This window comes from Amphiura filiformis, chromosome 4 (assembly GCF_039555335.1).
Source record: "Amphiura filiformis chromosome 4, Afil_fr2py, whole genome shotgun sequence".
NCBI classification, from domain to species: Eukaryota; Metazoa; Echinodermata; class Ophiuroidea; order Amphilepidida; family Amphiuridae; genus Amphiura; species Amphiura filiformis.
The window spans coordinates 6,928,620-6,945,025 of NC_092631.1; positions in this window are offsets into that span (position 1 = coordinate 6,928,620).

The window sequence follows — 16,406 nt, forward strand, 5'->3', positions numbered from 1 at the left end:
AAAATTATCTATATCTCAGTCCTTGAAGCTCCTGCAAGCATAATTTTGATGTCTATACCCATGTTTGCAGGATCAAGGAGTCCAATAAAATCACTAAGAACAGCCCAGGACACAAATTCCAAGATGGCTGCCACTGAATTTTAAAATGGCTGCCATTTAAATCAATTTTGTCTATATCGCAGTCGTTGAAGCTCTAAGGAGCATGTCTTGAAATCCGCTTGCATTCACATTGGCCAACGGTGGGTGAGGTGGTGAGAGCACTTATTCAAAATGGCATCAATAATGACACAATAAATAATCAACGACATGTCTATTACCTAAACACAAGAAGTATCAAAGCCTTAGTACTTTACTTAGTAGGATAAGTGGGTAAGTGTAATAGCTGTCCTGTGAACATTTGGCAATATATTATATATTGTACTCATATACACATGTCAGCTACACGATGGCAGCTATTGCACTTACCCACTTGGGCACTCAACAGTCGATGTCCCAACTCCAAGATCAACAACTAATCTAATCATATTCAGTAACTCTATTTGTAAAAGGATTAATTCTAGGAAAAAAATGAAAATATAGCTAAGAGTAGCTTGATGGCGTAGCTCCCAGTTGCTGATTGGTGCTGAGTTTACTGTACTGGTGATACTGGTGTTGATACAGTAGCTCCCAATTGCTGGATGGTACTGGGGTATCTATTTACTGTTGGTATTGGTGATGATAAAGTAGCTACCAACTGATTGTTGCTGGGTTTAGTTATCTACTGTTGATATTGGCGTTGATGAAGTAACTTCCTATTGCTGATTGGTGTTGATGAAGCAGCTTTCAATTGAAGTAAATGTTCATTGGCGCTAAGGTAGCCATCTACTGCTAATATTGGTGTTGACGAAGTAGCTACCAATTGCTGCTTGTTGCTGTGTTAGCCATCTACTGCTGATATTGGTGTTGATGAAGTAGCTTCCTTTTGCTGATTGTGTTGATGAAGTAGCTTTCAATTGTTTACTTCTTCAAGACCAATATCAGCAGTAGATGGCTACATTAGAGCCAATGAGCAATTGAAAGCTTATTCATCAACACCAATATCAGCAGTAGGTAGCTACCTTAGCACCAGTGAACAATTGAAAGCTACTTCAGCAACACAATCAGCAAAAGGAAGCTACTTCATCAACACCAATATCAGCAGTAGATGGCTAACACAGCAACAAGCAGCATTTGGCAGCTACTTCGTCAACACCAATATTAGCAGTAGATGGCTACCTTAGCGCCAATGAACATTTACTTCAATTGAAAGCTGCTTCATCAACACCAATCAGCAATAGGAAGTTACTTCATCAACGCCAATATCAACAGTAGATAGCTAAACCCAGCAACAATCAGTTGGTAGCTACTTTATCATCACCAATACCAGCAGTAGATAGATACCCCAGTACCATCCAGCAATTGGGAGCGACTGTATCAACACCAGTATCACCAGTATAGTAAACCCAGCACCAATCAGCAACTGGGAGCTACGTCATCAAGCTACTCTTAGCTATCGTTTCATTTTTTCCTAGAATTAATCCTTTTACAAATAGAGTTACTGAATATGATTAGATTAGTTGTTGATCTTGGAGTTGGGACATCGACTGTTGAGTGCCCAAGTGGGTAAGTGCAATAGCTGCCATGTGTAACTGACATGTGTATATGAGTACAATATATAATATATTGCCAAATGTTCACAGGACAGCTATTGCACTTACCCACTTATCCTACTAAGTAAAGTACTAAGGCTTTGATACTTCTTGTGTTTAGGTAATAGACATGTCGTTGATTATTTATGGTGTCATTATTGATGCCATTTTGAAAAAGCGCTCTCACCGCCTCACCCACCGCTGCACAGTGGGCCAGGGCGGAATCAAAGTGTGCCAACATTAAAATTTGGTGAATGTGGAATTTCCAAACTTTTTCAGTTGTTTGAGAAAGAAAACATTCTGAAGTATATTATTTGGCCCATAATTTATGTTTAGATGGATTTCATAGGTGTCGTTTAGTCATGAATTTGCCCCAAAAGTGTCATATTTTCTCTTAAAATGGTAAAAGTGTGAATTTTGAAAACAACTAATGTAACGTTAGTAAATGAGAAACTGCTGTCTTACCATTGTGCATATGTCATACCTAATAGTAGTCAAACCAGATCATTAAAGCCAAAATATAAGTAACTGTATTAATCAGGAGTAATGAGGGGGCTAATTTGGTGAAATCGGGTAAAAATATGCATTTTTGGGAAAAAATAGAAATTTAGTTTGGATTCCTGTCGATTCCTGTTCAAAAAATAATGTTATCATTTGTAGACAAGTCTTAGAACTATGTTGATGGCAATGGTTTTTGCAAATATTTGCCAGCCTGCATTCCAGGGTCCATACAATGTGGCCCTATTTGCTCACATTTCAGCTGATTTTGATGGATCAGTACGGCGCACGGGTTTATCATGTCATGTGCATAGCGCCCTCATATTGCTTAAATACCCTGGGGATTTTGCGGTTTTCACTACAACTCTGCTCTAAGAAATAGCATAAGGTCTCAATATTTTAAAACATCATTGATCGAGATAAAACAAAATCATTGAATCTTTATCAAAAACTTTTTGTTTATGCTGCTTATACAGCAGGCTCACTTTCAGATATAAATTTATCATACCATGTTTGTATGGATGCTTTGCACACTCATCATAGAATTGAACTTCCAGATAACATAGCTTAACATTTTGAAAGGTATTAAAAGACAGTAAAAAGCATTCTTTATCGTTTACGTGAACGATGGAATAACTGTAGACACTATGTGGATCATTTCACACTCAAAATAAAGACTGGCTTAACCGGAAACTGACATTTAACAGGGGCGGATTTAGGGGGGCGCAGCCGGCGCGCGCCCCCTCTATTTTTTGACTAGCAAAGGGCGCCGGTAACTTAAAAATACAAAAATTATAAGAAATTAAAAAAAGGAACAAATTCGGCCATGAACAGCAAACAATGGGCCAAAACCGTTGAGTTTTCGAGGGGGTAACCCCCTTTAACACATTTTTTTCGTCGTCGACCAAAAGGCGCCCCCTTTATCAAAAAATCCTGGATCCGACCCTGTTTAATGAAGAACTCCAATACAGCAGCTGAACTTTCAGCTGCAGAGGTTCGTAGCACTTCTCATTCTGAAGGAACTTCATCAGCACCAGCACCTCCTAGGAGGGCCGAGACGTCCATCGAATATGTGGGAGGCACTGTCGATCGTTCAAAGAAAAGGAAAGCACATGATCTAACTAGACATTTGGATTAGTTTTTGGATTAGTTTTGTGACTTTTTAATCATGATAATGGTATATATCATAAAACAATTTCATGAAAGTAGCTCAGTTTCACAGTTCATATGAAAAACCCTAAGCTCTGTGCTAAAATTAAGGGCATGGGATAAAGTTGTGGTCGTTTTGGTCGGAAAAATAATTGTTTTTAAAATTATGAATATCAGGGGTAGGCCTATTCTAACCTCATTAGCCTTTTGATTGAAACGTACATTCATAATATTACATGCACATTCTATTCTGCTTTAAACATCCATATAAATTATAGAATTTATGAAAGAAACTCAAGACACAAGAACCCCATGGTCTGCCAATTTTAAACGTGACATCTAGATTTGGTATTACGTCTAGGCCTACTTGAAAAAAATCTAATTCACATTCGCCTATATAGCGAACGACCAAATCACGTGTCTGTAATGGAGAATTGCAATTTGAATCAAATTATTTAGTGTCGTTTGTGATGACGTTGAAGTTGTAACATCCGGGGTGGGGACCTTCCATTGACATGGTATACGTATTATGTGCTTGCCTTTTGGGGTGCTTTTTTGCCAATTTTGGTAAAGCGATGGGTGGGTTTTCACCATAGACGAAAACGCCCAGTATTATTGTGTATTTTGATAAACATATTGGTAAAAGCACCCAATTTGAGCAAAATCGGTTGCTTTTTCAAGGAAACTGGTATATTGATGGGTTGCAAATTAGGGCCAAAATTACGTTTAAGACAATGGCAACGTTTTGGAGTCCGGCAGGAAGAATCACCTACAAATTTTTCCCCCCCCCCCCGGCCCACCCCCAACATTTAGTCTGGCTGGTTGTTTCTTTGCTTATATTAAACAATTACAATGTCTGCATTTTATTGATGTCATACGTATTAGAAAATGCCGTCAGTGAATTTTGCAATCCATATATAACCTTGAATATGCTATTTGATAATACTTTTCCAATCGGACATTTGAATCACTGTTGTAAGAGTAATTAACCAATCACGGCTCGTTATTTTAATGACGTCATATGCCTTGGAAAATGGCTCTATTGGATTCCGAAGTCCTTAAAACCCCAGATTTGAAAGTGTTTATAATAATTCTTATACAGGCATTTGAATTATTGCGGGAGGAATAATTGACCAATCATATATCAGCCTATTAATGACGTCATACGCTTTCCAAAATGTCATCATTGAATTTTGCTCCCCTTGGAACCCCTATTTTGCTTTTTCAATTAAAATTTTAACATGTATCATTTGAAATACTACTGTTGTAAAAATAATCGACCAATCACCGTTCAGCATTTTGATGACGTCATACATTTGTAAAAATGCTTCCATTGAATTCTGCAGCCTCGAAAACCCCTAATATAGTCATTTTACCGTGATTGTATGCGTTTGATTGTCCGTTTATAATTTTGGCACACTTTGAGGCGATTCTGGCCCACTGTGCGCTGGCCAATGTGAAGGCAAACGGATTTCAAAACCTAAATGCATTGGCTGATATCCTTGATTCTGACAATACGGCATAATGTATTAGAGACATGCTCCTTAGAGCTTCAACGACTGAGATATAGGCAAAATTGATGGTAGCCATTTTAAAATTCAGTGGCAGCCATCTTGAAATTTGTGTCCTGGGCTGTTCTTAGTGATTTTATTGAACTCCTTGATCCTGCAAACATGGGTATAGACATCAAAATTATGCTTGCAGGAGCTTCAAGGACTGAGATATAGATAATTTTCATTTTCAATGTCGGCCATTTTGAAATTTTGGCAGCCATCTTGGAAATATAGGTCCCCTGTTAATGTAAGTGATACTATTGGATTCCTTGACCCTAAAAACATGGGTGTAGACATCAGAATTATGCTGCTAGGAGTTTCACTGGCCTAGTTATGTTGATTTTTGTGATTTTGGCGGCCATTTTGAAAAAAAGCGCCCTCACCGCCTCACCCACCGCTGGCCAATGTGCAGGCAAGCGGATTTCAAAACCTCATTGCATTAGGGTCCCAAAAATACCTGCCTCCATAAATCCCCCTAGGGGGAGTGGGGTTAGCATAGCCCACAGTCTATATGTGCAGAAAACCTCTTACATTGTAAATTTAAGAGGTCATTGCACTTTAAACGTCCTTGCCCAAAAACGACTTTATCCACACACATTGTTTTTGGTCATCTTTTTGTGAACATAATGGGTTAGTTTTTGAGTAAGAATGTTTAAGTAATACATTCACGCTTTTCAGGAAATTATAAGTTTTATGTCAGGTCAATTTGCAAAATATGGGTAAAAATGCTAAATTTTGACGTTTTTGGCTCAAAATTAGGGTTGAAACATTGTTAAATCTCATTGATATTGGTTTTGTTTGATAGATGATTTCAATATCTTTCATTAGACACCAAAAATGTGAAAATCGAGGCTGTTGTTAATAAATGGCATGCATAATACGAATTATACAAGAAAACGGGTCAAATTTGAGGTCATTGACCTCTGATGTCACGCTCCACCGCTCACGACACTCAAGACATCACTTTTCAGATGTCCCATGGGATGTTCTATCCAACTATCATAACAAGACACCTGGTCATTTTTGTCAAAGAAATTCTTGCTATCTCTTGGACCATATGCGGTTAGTGATATATTGCGGCCCATTATGGTTGCAGAAAGAAATTAAGCCGCCCGGCCACCGTGCTCCCGCTCGGCCACCGTGCTCTCAGTTACCGTAAAAATTCGATTAGCATACGTGCTTACTATCGAGCGCTTTTGAAAACAAGAAATTGTACCAAAGTTCGGTGCTTTACCAACTGAGCTAATGGGGTTGAGACACACATTTGCAGGTTTATTTGTTTGTATATAACTACGTGTATCGATGATTTGCTCAAAACCCTTTAGACTTTTATGGATGGGGCTCATCATGTTTGCATGTTTTAAAGCACATATGCTAACTATCGAGTTTTACGGTATCTACTGCTGATACTGCTTTTGATGAAGTATTTCAGCTATCTCTGCTGATATTGTTGTTGATGAAGTAGTGTAGCTATCTACTGCTGATATTGGTGTTGATGAAGTAGTATCGCTATCTCCTGCTGATACTGTTGTTGATGAAGAAGTGTAGCCATATACTGCTGATATCGGTGTTGATGAAGTAGTATAGCTATCTACTGCTGATATTGGTGTTGATGAAGTAGTGTAGCTATCTACTGCTGATATTGGTGTTGATGAAGTAGTATAGCTATCTACTGCTGACATCTGTGTTTATGAAGTGGTGTAGCTATCTACTGCTGATATTGGTGTTGATGAAGTAGTATAGCTATCTACTGCTGATATTGGTGTTGATGAAGTAGTTCAAATATCTACTGCTGATATTGGTGTTGATGAAGTAGTATAGCTATCTACTGCTGATATTGGTGTTGATGAAGTAGTTCAAATATCTACTGCTGATATTAGTGTTGATGAAGTAGCATAGCTATCTACTGCTGATATTGGTGTTGATGAAGTAGTTCAAATATCTACTGCTGATATTGGTGTTGATGAAGTAGTATAGCTTTCTACTGCTGATATTGGTGTTGATAAAATAGTATAGCTATCTATTGCTGATATTGGTGTTGATGAATTAGTAGAGCTATCTACTGCTGATATATGTGTTGATGAAGTGCTGTAGCTATATATCTACTGCTGATATTGCTGTTGATGAAGTAGTTCAGCTATCTACTGCTGATATTGCTGAGGCTTGTGGATCAACGTCTAGGCGTTGTGCCTGTGCGTAGCGCACTATAAATCACTGCGCTTTTTTTTTTGATGAAGTAGTACTGCTAATACGTATTGCTGTTGATAAAATATTATAGCTATCTACTGCTGATATTGGTGTTGGTGAAGTAGTGTAGCTATCTACTACTGGTATCAGTGTTGATGAAGTAGTATAACATTCTACTGCTGATATTGGTGTTGATGAAGTAGTAATAATATAGCTATCAGTATAATGGAAGGAGATCTGTGTAATGATATCTGAGTGTTTTTGTATTGTACGTAAGTGCAACTTTCAAATCTGGACCTCACTATATTAAATTGTCCGGTGTTTTATTGTTTTCTGGGCTATCGTATCAAATGAGGTGTCAAAAAATGCGCAGATATAAATTCTGCTTCCAACGCAATTTACAGATTTGTAATACAATAGTCCCTTTTTGAATAATGGCCATTTTTTTAAAGGGGGTTAGTTACTTTTTTTTGAGGTGTTTATTATCAGTAGTGCAGTGGCGTACATTTCTTTTTGTCATTGGGGCAATGGGGTTGGAGTATATATAGTGAATCCAGTTCCTTTTGGTGACAGAGTAAGTTTATTGTACAGGGTGAGTCAAAAAAAGTGCAATAGAGAAAAGAATCCATTTTTATTTAAGAACCGATTTGAACCTTTTAGGTTTTAAAACATTTTATAAATGATATATCCATTAGTGACCTTGTGTGAAAAAACCAAGGAATTAGCATTTACTGTTTTGTTTTTATGACACATTTTATAGCTATACCCAATTTTAATGTTTGTCCAAGAAGCATCTAAAATTTAAATGTCAGCCACTCCATGTATGGTAGATTTGGAACAACTGATATTTTCTTAACCTCATTGGCATTGAAATAAAATGGAGCACCCAAATTGTTATTGTCCTTGGTCTTGTTTAAGGAAAAGAAACATTATTTGTTGTTATTTTCATTTTACCTTTACTTTACAGATGTTAATTCTCTATCAAAAACATACACATTTGTACGCGGATTTTTTTCAAATGTCGAGATGAAATGCGCGCAAATTGAAGTGGAGTGAATTATAAATATCCAGTAAGTTGGACATATTGGGATTAAAAAAACTGGAATTGGAGTCGAGTGAGGTATGAAGGACTTAAACTAATGTTAGAAAGTTTGTTTGAACAGAAAAAAAGAAATTAAATTAACGCAAAAATCAACCTTATTTAAGTTAAAGTCAGTTTCAGAGCTGGTGATTTTATCGTGCATTGTGTGCTCTCATTCAAAATACATGGTACCTCTTGGACAAATAAGGAAATTGGGTATCGTAGCGAAAGGACTAAAAAAAAGTCAAAAAATTAAGCGGTAGATGTGATTGACTTCATTTTTTCGCAACAGGTGACTATTGAGTGTGGCATTTATAGAAACTTTCAATAATTGGAAAGTTCAACGTGGTTCTTACATAAATATCGATTTTTTGCTCTATTGCACTTTTTTTGACTCACCCTGTACAAATGCACGCGGAAAATTTTACCATGTTGAAGCTAAACTGGTGAAATATGGTGCATGAGAGCAAACATTGGCACCTTTCAGGCTAAATGGCCAAATATGAGGTAAATTTGGTCAGAAACCCACAGACTTTAAGTCAACATGGAGGGAAGGGGGGTTGATTGTATGGACCATCCCCCTATCTAACAAAATATTGGGCGGGCAGGGATTTACCTCCAACCATCGAAGCCTATGATTATCAGCATAGCTATATACTGCTGATAGAGGCATGGATGGCATACTAACATTGCTATCTACTGCTGATAGAGGCATGTATGATTATAATCTACTGCTAATAGTGGCATGGATGACATACTAACATTGCTATCTACTGCTGATAGAAGCATGGCTAGTATCCATGCCTCTATCAGCTGCAGTAGATTGCAATGCTAGTATGTCGTTCATGCCTCCATCAGCAGTAGATAGCAATGCTGGTATGTCGCCCACGCCCTGTCAGCAGAAACCATGTGATTTGCTCCACAGTGACGCCCTAAATCTTTCTTGACTTTCTTCTTCTTTTCGCATCATTGTAATGCCCAATGATGTGCTAAAATGTCATGAGAAAGACTACGCCTGAAGTGCTTTAATTACAGTAAAATTGAAGTTTTAGTGTTTAACCATGTTGACCGAGTAAGTGATGGCTGACATGTTTCGTTGTTGAAGGAGGCATGGGCAACATAGCAGCATTATATTGCTACCACCCGCAGATAGATGCATGGATGACATACTATGACGGTTGGTCAATAATATCCCGCAACCATTATTTATCTCCGCTCATGCATGACTTAGATGACTGTTACTTACGATCAATAAAGTTTGTACCTTTGTCTTTCAAAACACACAACAATTAGTATCAGAGTACCATTAATTACGTAATCTCATTTGCATAAAGTCATTGCCATATGTACACTGGCAATTGTCAACATTGGCAGGAAATTTGAATTGTAGTTGAGGAACGTGTAATAAAAAGAAGCAGAAGTAAGGACCAAAGCAATTTACACGCATAATTTTTGGTATGAGGTAATCTGAGTATATTCAATTGATAATTGTGAAAGAAGAACTGTATCTGTTAACAGATCAAGAAAGGGACTGTCTTTGAACTTCACCAAAAATAGGCCTTAACGACAAACAAACAAAAATGGTGTGAAAATCGGGAGAAAAGAGCCCACACAGTAGAAGAAAGAATCCAAATTATCTCAAAAAAAAACACACAAAAGAACAAAACAAATATGATTCTTCTTCTTCTTCTTCAGAATACTTTTCAACGTCCCGTGACTGGAACCAGGCGAAAAGGGTGTGAGTGCGCAAGTAGGCGCCTTAGTCTCTGGTTTGTGTGTCTTCTTCGTTGAAGAAGACTGTAATGTTTTCTTTGAAGTGCTTGTTGTCTTCGATGGTCTGGATGTTGAATGGCAAATTATTCCAGTCCTTTATTGTGCGGGGCACAAATGAGTTTTGAAAGCTTCTGTTCGATTATTGGTATGGTATGAGAGATCATAGTCAGGGCAATAGAATTTGTTGCAATAAAATAGAAATATGCGCATGCGTTGATGGTACGCATGATTGAAAGTACCAAAAATGTATGAAAAAAGTAAAATTTCATCAAAAAAGCGCTAAAAACATGACTAATACAAGGTTTGCGGAACAGTAGCTGTGTGAGTGAATTGCTATACCAAGTCTTATGCTAGAATTAGACATACTTTTCGAAATTCAAATTTCTTATTCAATCCAGAGCCTCTCTATCGTGTGCTACTTTGATTACAAAAACAAGACCTTTTTTAAAACAAGGGTTCATTAAGAAAGAAATGTTTGTGATTTCACCACTTGGAGCTCCCTTTTTAATAATCAGTAGATACCCAATAAAACCAGGTACCATTTGTTAAATTTTGTCATCGATTAATCTTTCTATCTCTTATTATGTAAAGAGCAATGGGTGATAAAGCCTACTCAAAATTGGAGATATTCAACACGATCCCTTGTCTTTAATAAAAAATGGTATAGATCTAAAAAGAGTACAGCATCATTTCTATGTTATCGGTCTACAAAGTTGCAAAAACCGCGCCAGATTCCATACTTTAATTCTCGAGATATTTGTTATTATGTAACAATACTGCAATTTGGTGCGAGATTTTCTTGACTATTTTGCACCATAAATCAGGCAGTGTCCATCCACTATTGTGTTTATGCTAATGTCATTACGTGATCAAGTATTCAGCATCGCTAATACATATTTGTTTTGAAAGACAAAGGTACAAACTTGTATTTAGCATAAGTAACAGTCATCCAAGTCATGCATTATCGGAGATATACCACCATGACCACAGTTGCGGGAACTTATTGACCAGCCCTCGTAGTATTGCTATATGTACTGCTGATATAGGCATGGATGACATACTAGTATTACTATCTACTGCAGATAGAGGCATGGATGACATACTAGTATTACTATCTACTGCAGATAGAGGCATGGATGACATACTAGTATTACTATCTACTGATGATAGAGGCATGGATGACATACTAGCATTGCTATCTACTGCTGATAGAGGCATGGATGACATACTAGCATTGCTATCTACTGCTGATAGAGGCATGGATGACATACTAGCATTGCTATCTGATGCTGGTAGAGGCATGGATGACATGTTGCTATCTACTGCTGATAGAGGCATGCATGACATATTAGCATTGCTATCTAATGCTGATAGAGGCATAGGTGACGTACCAGCATTTCATAAATACAATCATACAATTGCTATTTTTTTTTTGGGGGGGGGGCTTAACAAAGCTGGAAATCTGTAAAATTAACATCAATATTTGGAACATTATGTGTGAAATGCATTTTGGCATGAGTAATACTAATAACTTAATATTAAAGGACAAAATAGAGTTATAACTTCCAAAACTAACAAAGGAAACTAAAAGGGAATCAATTAGCAGTGGAGTGGTACAGGATTCAGAGATCGCAAACATGGCGGTACCAAAGGTGTGGAAGGATCATAACAAATGAGAGAAACAATTGGTGACAACAAAATAACAAAAGGAATCATGGCTTACATTTCTGAATTACATTTATTCAATATATTATATCAAGATGAACAAATGTATCAAGTTGGTTTGAAATGTAAAATTACCCGATGGGTAGAAAGGAAAAGACGCAATGATTTATTATGTGCTATGGACAGGCACAATGACTAGACATTGTTCCACAAGCCTCAGCACACTTTACATCATTTGCTGACCACTTAGAAGCACATACCCTACAAATTCCAAAATTGACCTTCACAGCCAGGATCAGCTTAGCAGTAAGTTTCTTGTCCAGGTGAATTTCAAGTTAACTAATTTTTCCACGAGAGTGTACTAAACCACCGCCAAGGGTTCGAACCCGCAACCTCTCGTACCATAGTCGAACGCCTTATCGATTGAGCTAATTTGACATAATCATGATATACAGGGTGATTTAAAATGAACTGTACCCAAATTCAAAAATTAAAATAAAATACTTACCAACATTTAAATAATTTGTGTTTGTAAGCTGTAACAGGATAGTATGTTTCCTATTATTGGTGAAAAAATCATGTCTTTACCTCAAATGGTTTTAATGAAAAGTACATTTTTATAAAACACACCAATTTTGTTACTGCGGTAGAGAACACAGATAAACTTAGTTCCATGTGTTGGTCTAAAAATGGGATGATAAATTGAAAATGCGATATCTTCTGACTAAAACCACTTATTATCAAAATTAAAAAATTCTACTACAGAACACTTATCACTGCTTTTTACATGTATGATAGTTTTTTGATATGTACAATCTCCGCTAATATATATAAAAAATGGGTAAAGTTGGGTACAGTTCATTTTAAATCACCCTGTATATTAATATGTGTCCTATGCCAGCAATAAATGACCTATGTATTCAAACTAAATGAAACATTGCTGGAAGACCGAGATGAGAAATGTCTTGACATGGTCGGTTTGATAATTGACCATCATCGCCTAATATGCGACGTGCAATTGATATAAAACGCAGCATTTTTAGAATTTAGCATGAGGCAAATATTATTCTAAATTATGAAGAATATTATTACATTATATCGTTATGAATACGGCAGAGTGCCGAATACGCAAAATTGCTGTTTTGAGTAAACGGCGTTTGAAAATCTTGATACCATTCCACTGGTCATTCTAAAAATTGAGAACATTCGTGAACACTCATTTGAAATGTATATTATAGAAGTGAATGTGCACCAATTATTTGCAATACTTGCATGTTCTGAAACAATCGATATATCCCTCAAAACAGGTATTTACAGCTATTCGGCTTTATGCTAAATCCAAAAAATGGTCAACCTCTGCGCAAAGAGTTACATAATGGGACGAATCCGCATTCAACTACGTGTAAACTATAGCACGCGTCTTTGATTTGGGGCTTTTGTGTAAAGATTTCTGATTGTCCTAAGGCTATAGATTCTAAACTTGGTTTATAAGTTATAATTAGTCATCACCATAATATTTAGTTGAAATTAAGGATTTTTGAGTAGAAAAAACAATATTGGCCTATATTTTGTGTATAAATTTCTGTGATTTCCCAATTTTGTAACAGCGCTCTGACATAATTACGTCATAGCGATATCGTGTGGGGAATGTTTGTACTTATTTTGGTATCACTGGACAGAAGATACCTATAGCTACCCATTGGTATCAAATATAACGGTATATTACATGTACTATAGAAAATTCGGAGTTTCCAGCTATACTATACAATAGATCTAACCTGATTTGTACAGCTAAGTATACGATTCGTCTTTTGGTCAAATTCATTAATCGCACTTAGGCGCGATTCGTCCTAATCACAATTTCAATATCTAAGTCGGGAAGTAAGATTTTATCATTAATTTTTGGTGGAAATGAAAGATCACCTGAAACATAATCACAAGCATACAATAACTCAATTTACTCAAAATGCTCGATTCGTCACTCTGCCGAATTCATAACGATATTATCACAACATACACTCCACCTTAATAATTGACTCCTGGCAATTCAAATTATCTCTGGACACTTAATATACATCAAGATTGTGCCAAACTTTTTTAAACAATTCTTTATAATTTAAGATACATTCAACATAAATAAGACATTTTGACAACTCTGGGTTCAGGAACATGGTACCCAATTTATATTAGGCCAACAAAAAAGGTTTGTTTCAAAGCTCATGAGTGGTTTGAAAACAAATGCGAAATGCGATTTTTTTTTTTATTCCCGACTTGGTATTTCATGGTAAAGTTTTTTTTCGCCGAAATTTTTCTGGAAAAACTTTTTTTTTTTAAATAAAAAAAATTCTGCATTTCGATTTTTTGTCTCAAATTGCGTGATTTTGCAAATGCTTGCGCAGGCTTTAAGACAAACCCTTTTTTTTGGCCTTAATGAAGATGCAGTCAACATTAACATCTGTATTCAATTGACTTTTGTCCCAAACCAAATTGTGTGTATTAAAATACATTCCACATTCGTTTGAAGTAATCTTGATTTTTGTACAGGTATTATTAACATTTAATTGACTTTTGAACGATCATGATGAATCTCATCAGTAATCAACATTTTTGCTGCTGTCTATTTCATTATACAACTTAATTTTACCGATGAATTGATTGCACCTACGCAGGAAGACATTTATTACAGTGCTAGCAAGGAAAACAATTTTAGAATGTATTGCCCGGCACTAGACGTACTCTGCATGGCACCATTGATTATCAAAGAATAGGCATAATGACTGGGTAATTCTATGGAAATTTCACATTCTGTACATTTCACTCACAGCTGTACAATTAGCGTCTTTGAAAAGAGCAGTATAGTATTCAATCTATGATTGCACTCTGCATGGCACCATTGATTATCAAAGAATAGACATAAAGACCTAATTCCTAATTCTATAGAAATTTTACATTACCGGTATGTTTCCCTCGCAGCTGTATATTAGTGTCTTTGAAAAGAGCGGTGTTGTATTCAATCTATGATTGCACACATACACAGACATGAAAGGATTTATAGTGCAGGGAAATACATTCAAAAATTGTTTTCACCTATCGTTATGGTAATTAATCTTGTTACATCACTACTTCTACCGAGAATAAGTTTGAGACCCGCACAAACACACCATTGGGATACGTGAGATCAATGGTACCACTTTCCCAAGTGGTGCGCTTACACATAACTTTCTATTCATTACTTATATTGACAGTCACCTGCCAGATAATGCGTTAAAATGCTGTCGGGTCAGTTACCAATTTAATGGCGGAACCCTATTGTTCAAAACAATGGTACCACTTTCCCAAGTTGTACGCTTACACATAACTTTCTATTCATTACTTATTGACAGTCAGTCACCAAATCAATTTGGCACAAAGGAACGACATGTTACATAATCCATTTTCTTTCCATGCATATATTAAACTTCCTTGGACTCCATACTATGCAGTTAGGAAGAGATCAATAACAATGCTTACTTCTGTTACCTTTTGGAACTATGGTCAAGGCCCAAACCTCTAACCTTTGCCCAATGCTCTGATTATAATCTTAAGGGTAGAGAAGTCACAAAACTGTTTAAAACAGTATGCGATTTAAAATGATGAAAGCCTAATTGTGTATCCTGTGACATCTCATGGAGCTATTGTGACAGAAAATGGTCTGCACATACAATTTTCAAATGCATGTGATGAGACAGAAGTATGCTTGTATAGGTAGGACCTACACTACATTTGCAAAATGACAAACCTATGTTCATACATTCATTAACATGAAAGGTTAGTCTAGTAAATTTATTCATAATTTACCTTCTGATGCATGCATGTACAATATACATGTACATGCATTTATTACATTTTAAATGACAAACTTATTTTCATACATTCTTTAACATGCATGTACATAGGTAGGGCCTATAGTTGAAACTCACATATTCTTAATTTGCCAATTTCTGCATTCCGATTTACTATTCATGGAAATCCCCCATGGCGCTGCCTGTTTTCACTTATGCATCCATCCATAACTAAACAAGTCAAATGATTCATTAAACAGTTCCCACTGCCTATATACTCCATTAATACATTCACAATGAATAAACCAATTGCATATTATTTTCCAAAATTGGCAAAAATCAACACTTTTGGTGCTGTAGTTGTGACAACATCCGATTTTTTATAATAATAATAATAATATAATACAGCATTTATATAGTGCATTGTGAATCACAGATTCCCCAATGCGCTTAACATTATCAAAACTACCCAACTTAATCTCAATTTACATAATATGAATAAAACATACACATTAAACCAATATTACCATATGCATAAAAATAGCAGGCCAGCTGCAAGCAAATCAAATAAAAAGATGTATAAGAGTAACACCACTGAGAGGTCCGCCTGGGGGCCCACCCACAAAATCCCCAAGGGGTCCGTCGGTGTACCTCACACAGGCATCATTGATACACCAAAATTACAACAAGATAAAATCACAGACCAATATTGGAAACCTAAATACAAATTTATAAAAGTGAGCAAGAAACGGTACATAACCATGCCAGGGTATACAAAAAGTGTGTAGGAGATATAAACACATCCATGCAGCCAGTGGCGTAGCGTGGGTCATTGGGGGGGGCACCGACCATGATTGGGGAGGGGGGAGGGCACCGGGTCTGATTGGGGGGGGGGGGGCACAAGCCGTTTTCCGGCACTTTTCCTATGGGATTTTTAAAATTTCAGATCGATTGGGGGGCATGTACCCCACCCCCGTGCCCCTATGACGCTACACCACTGCATGCAGCCTCC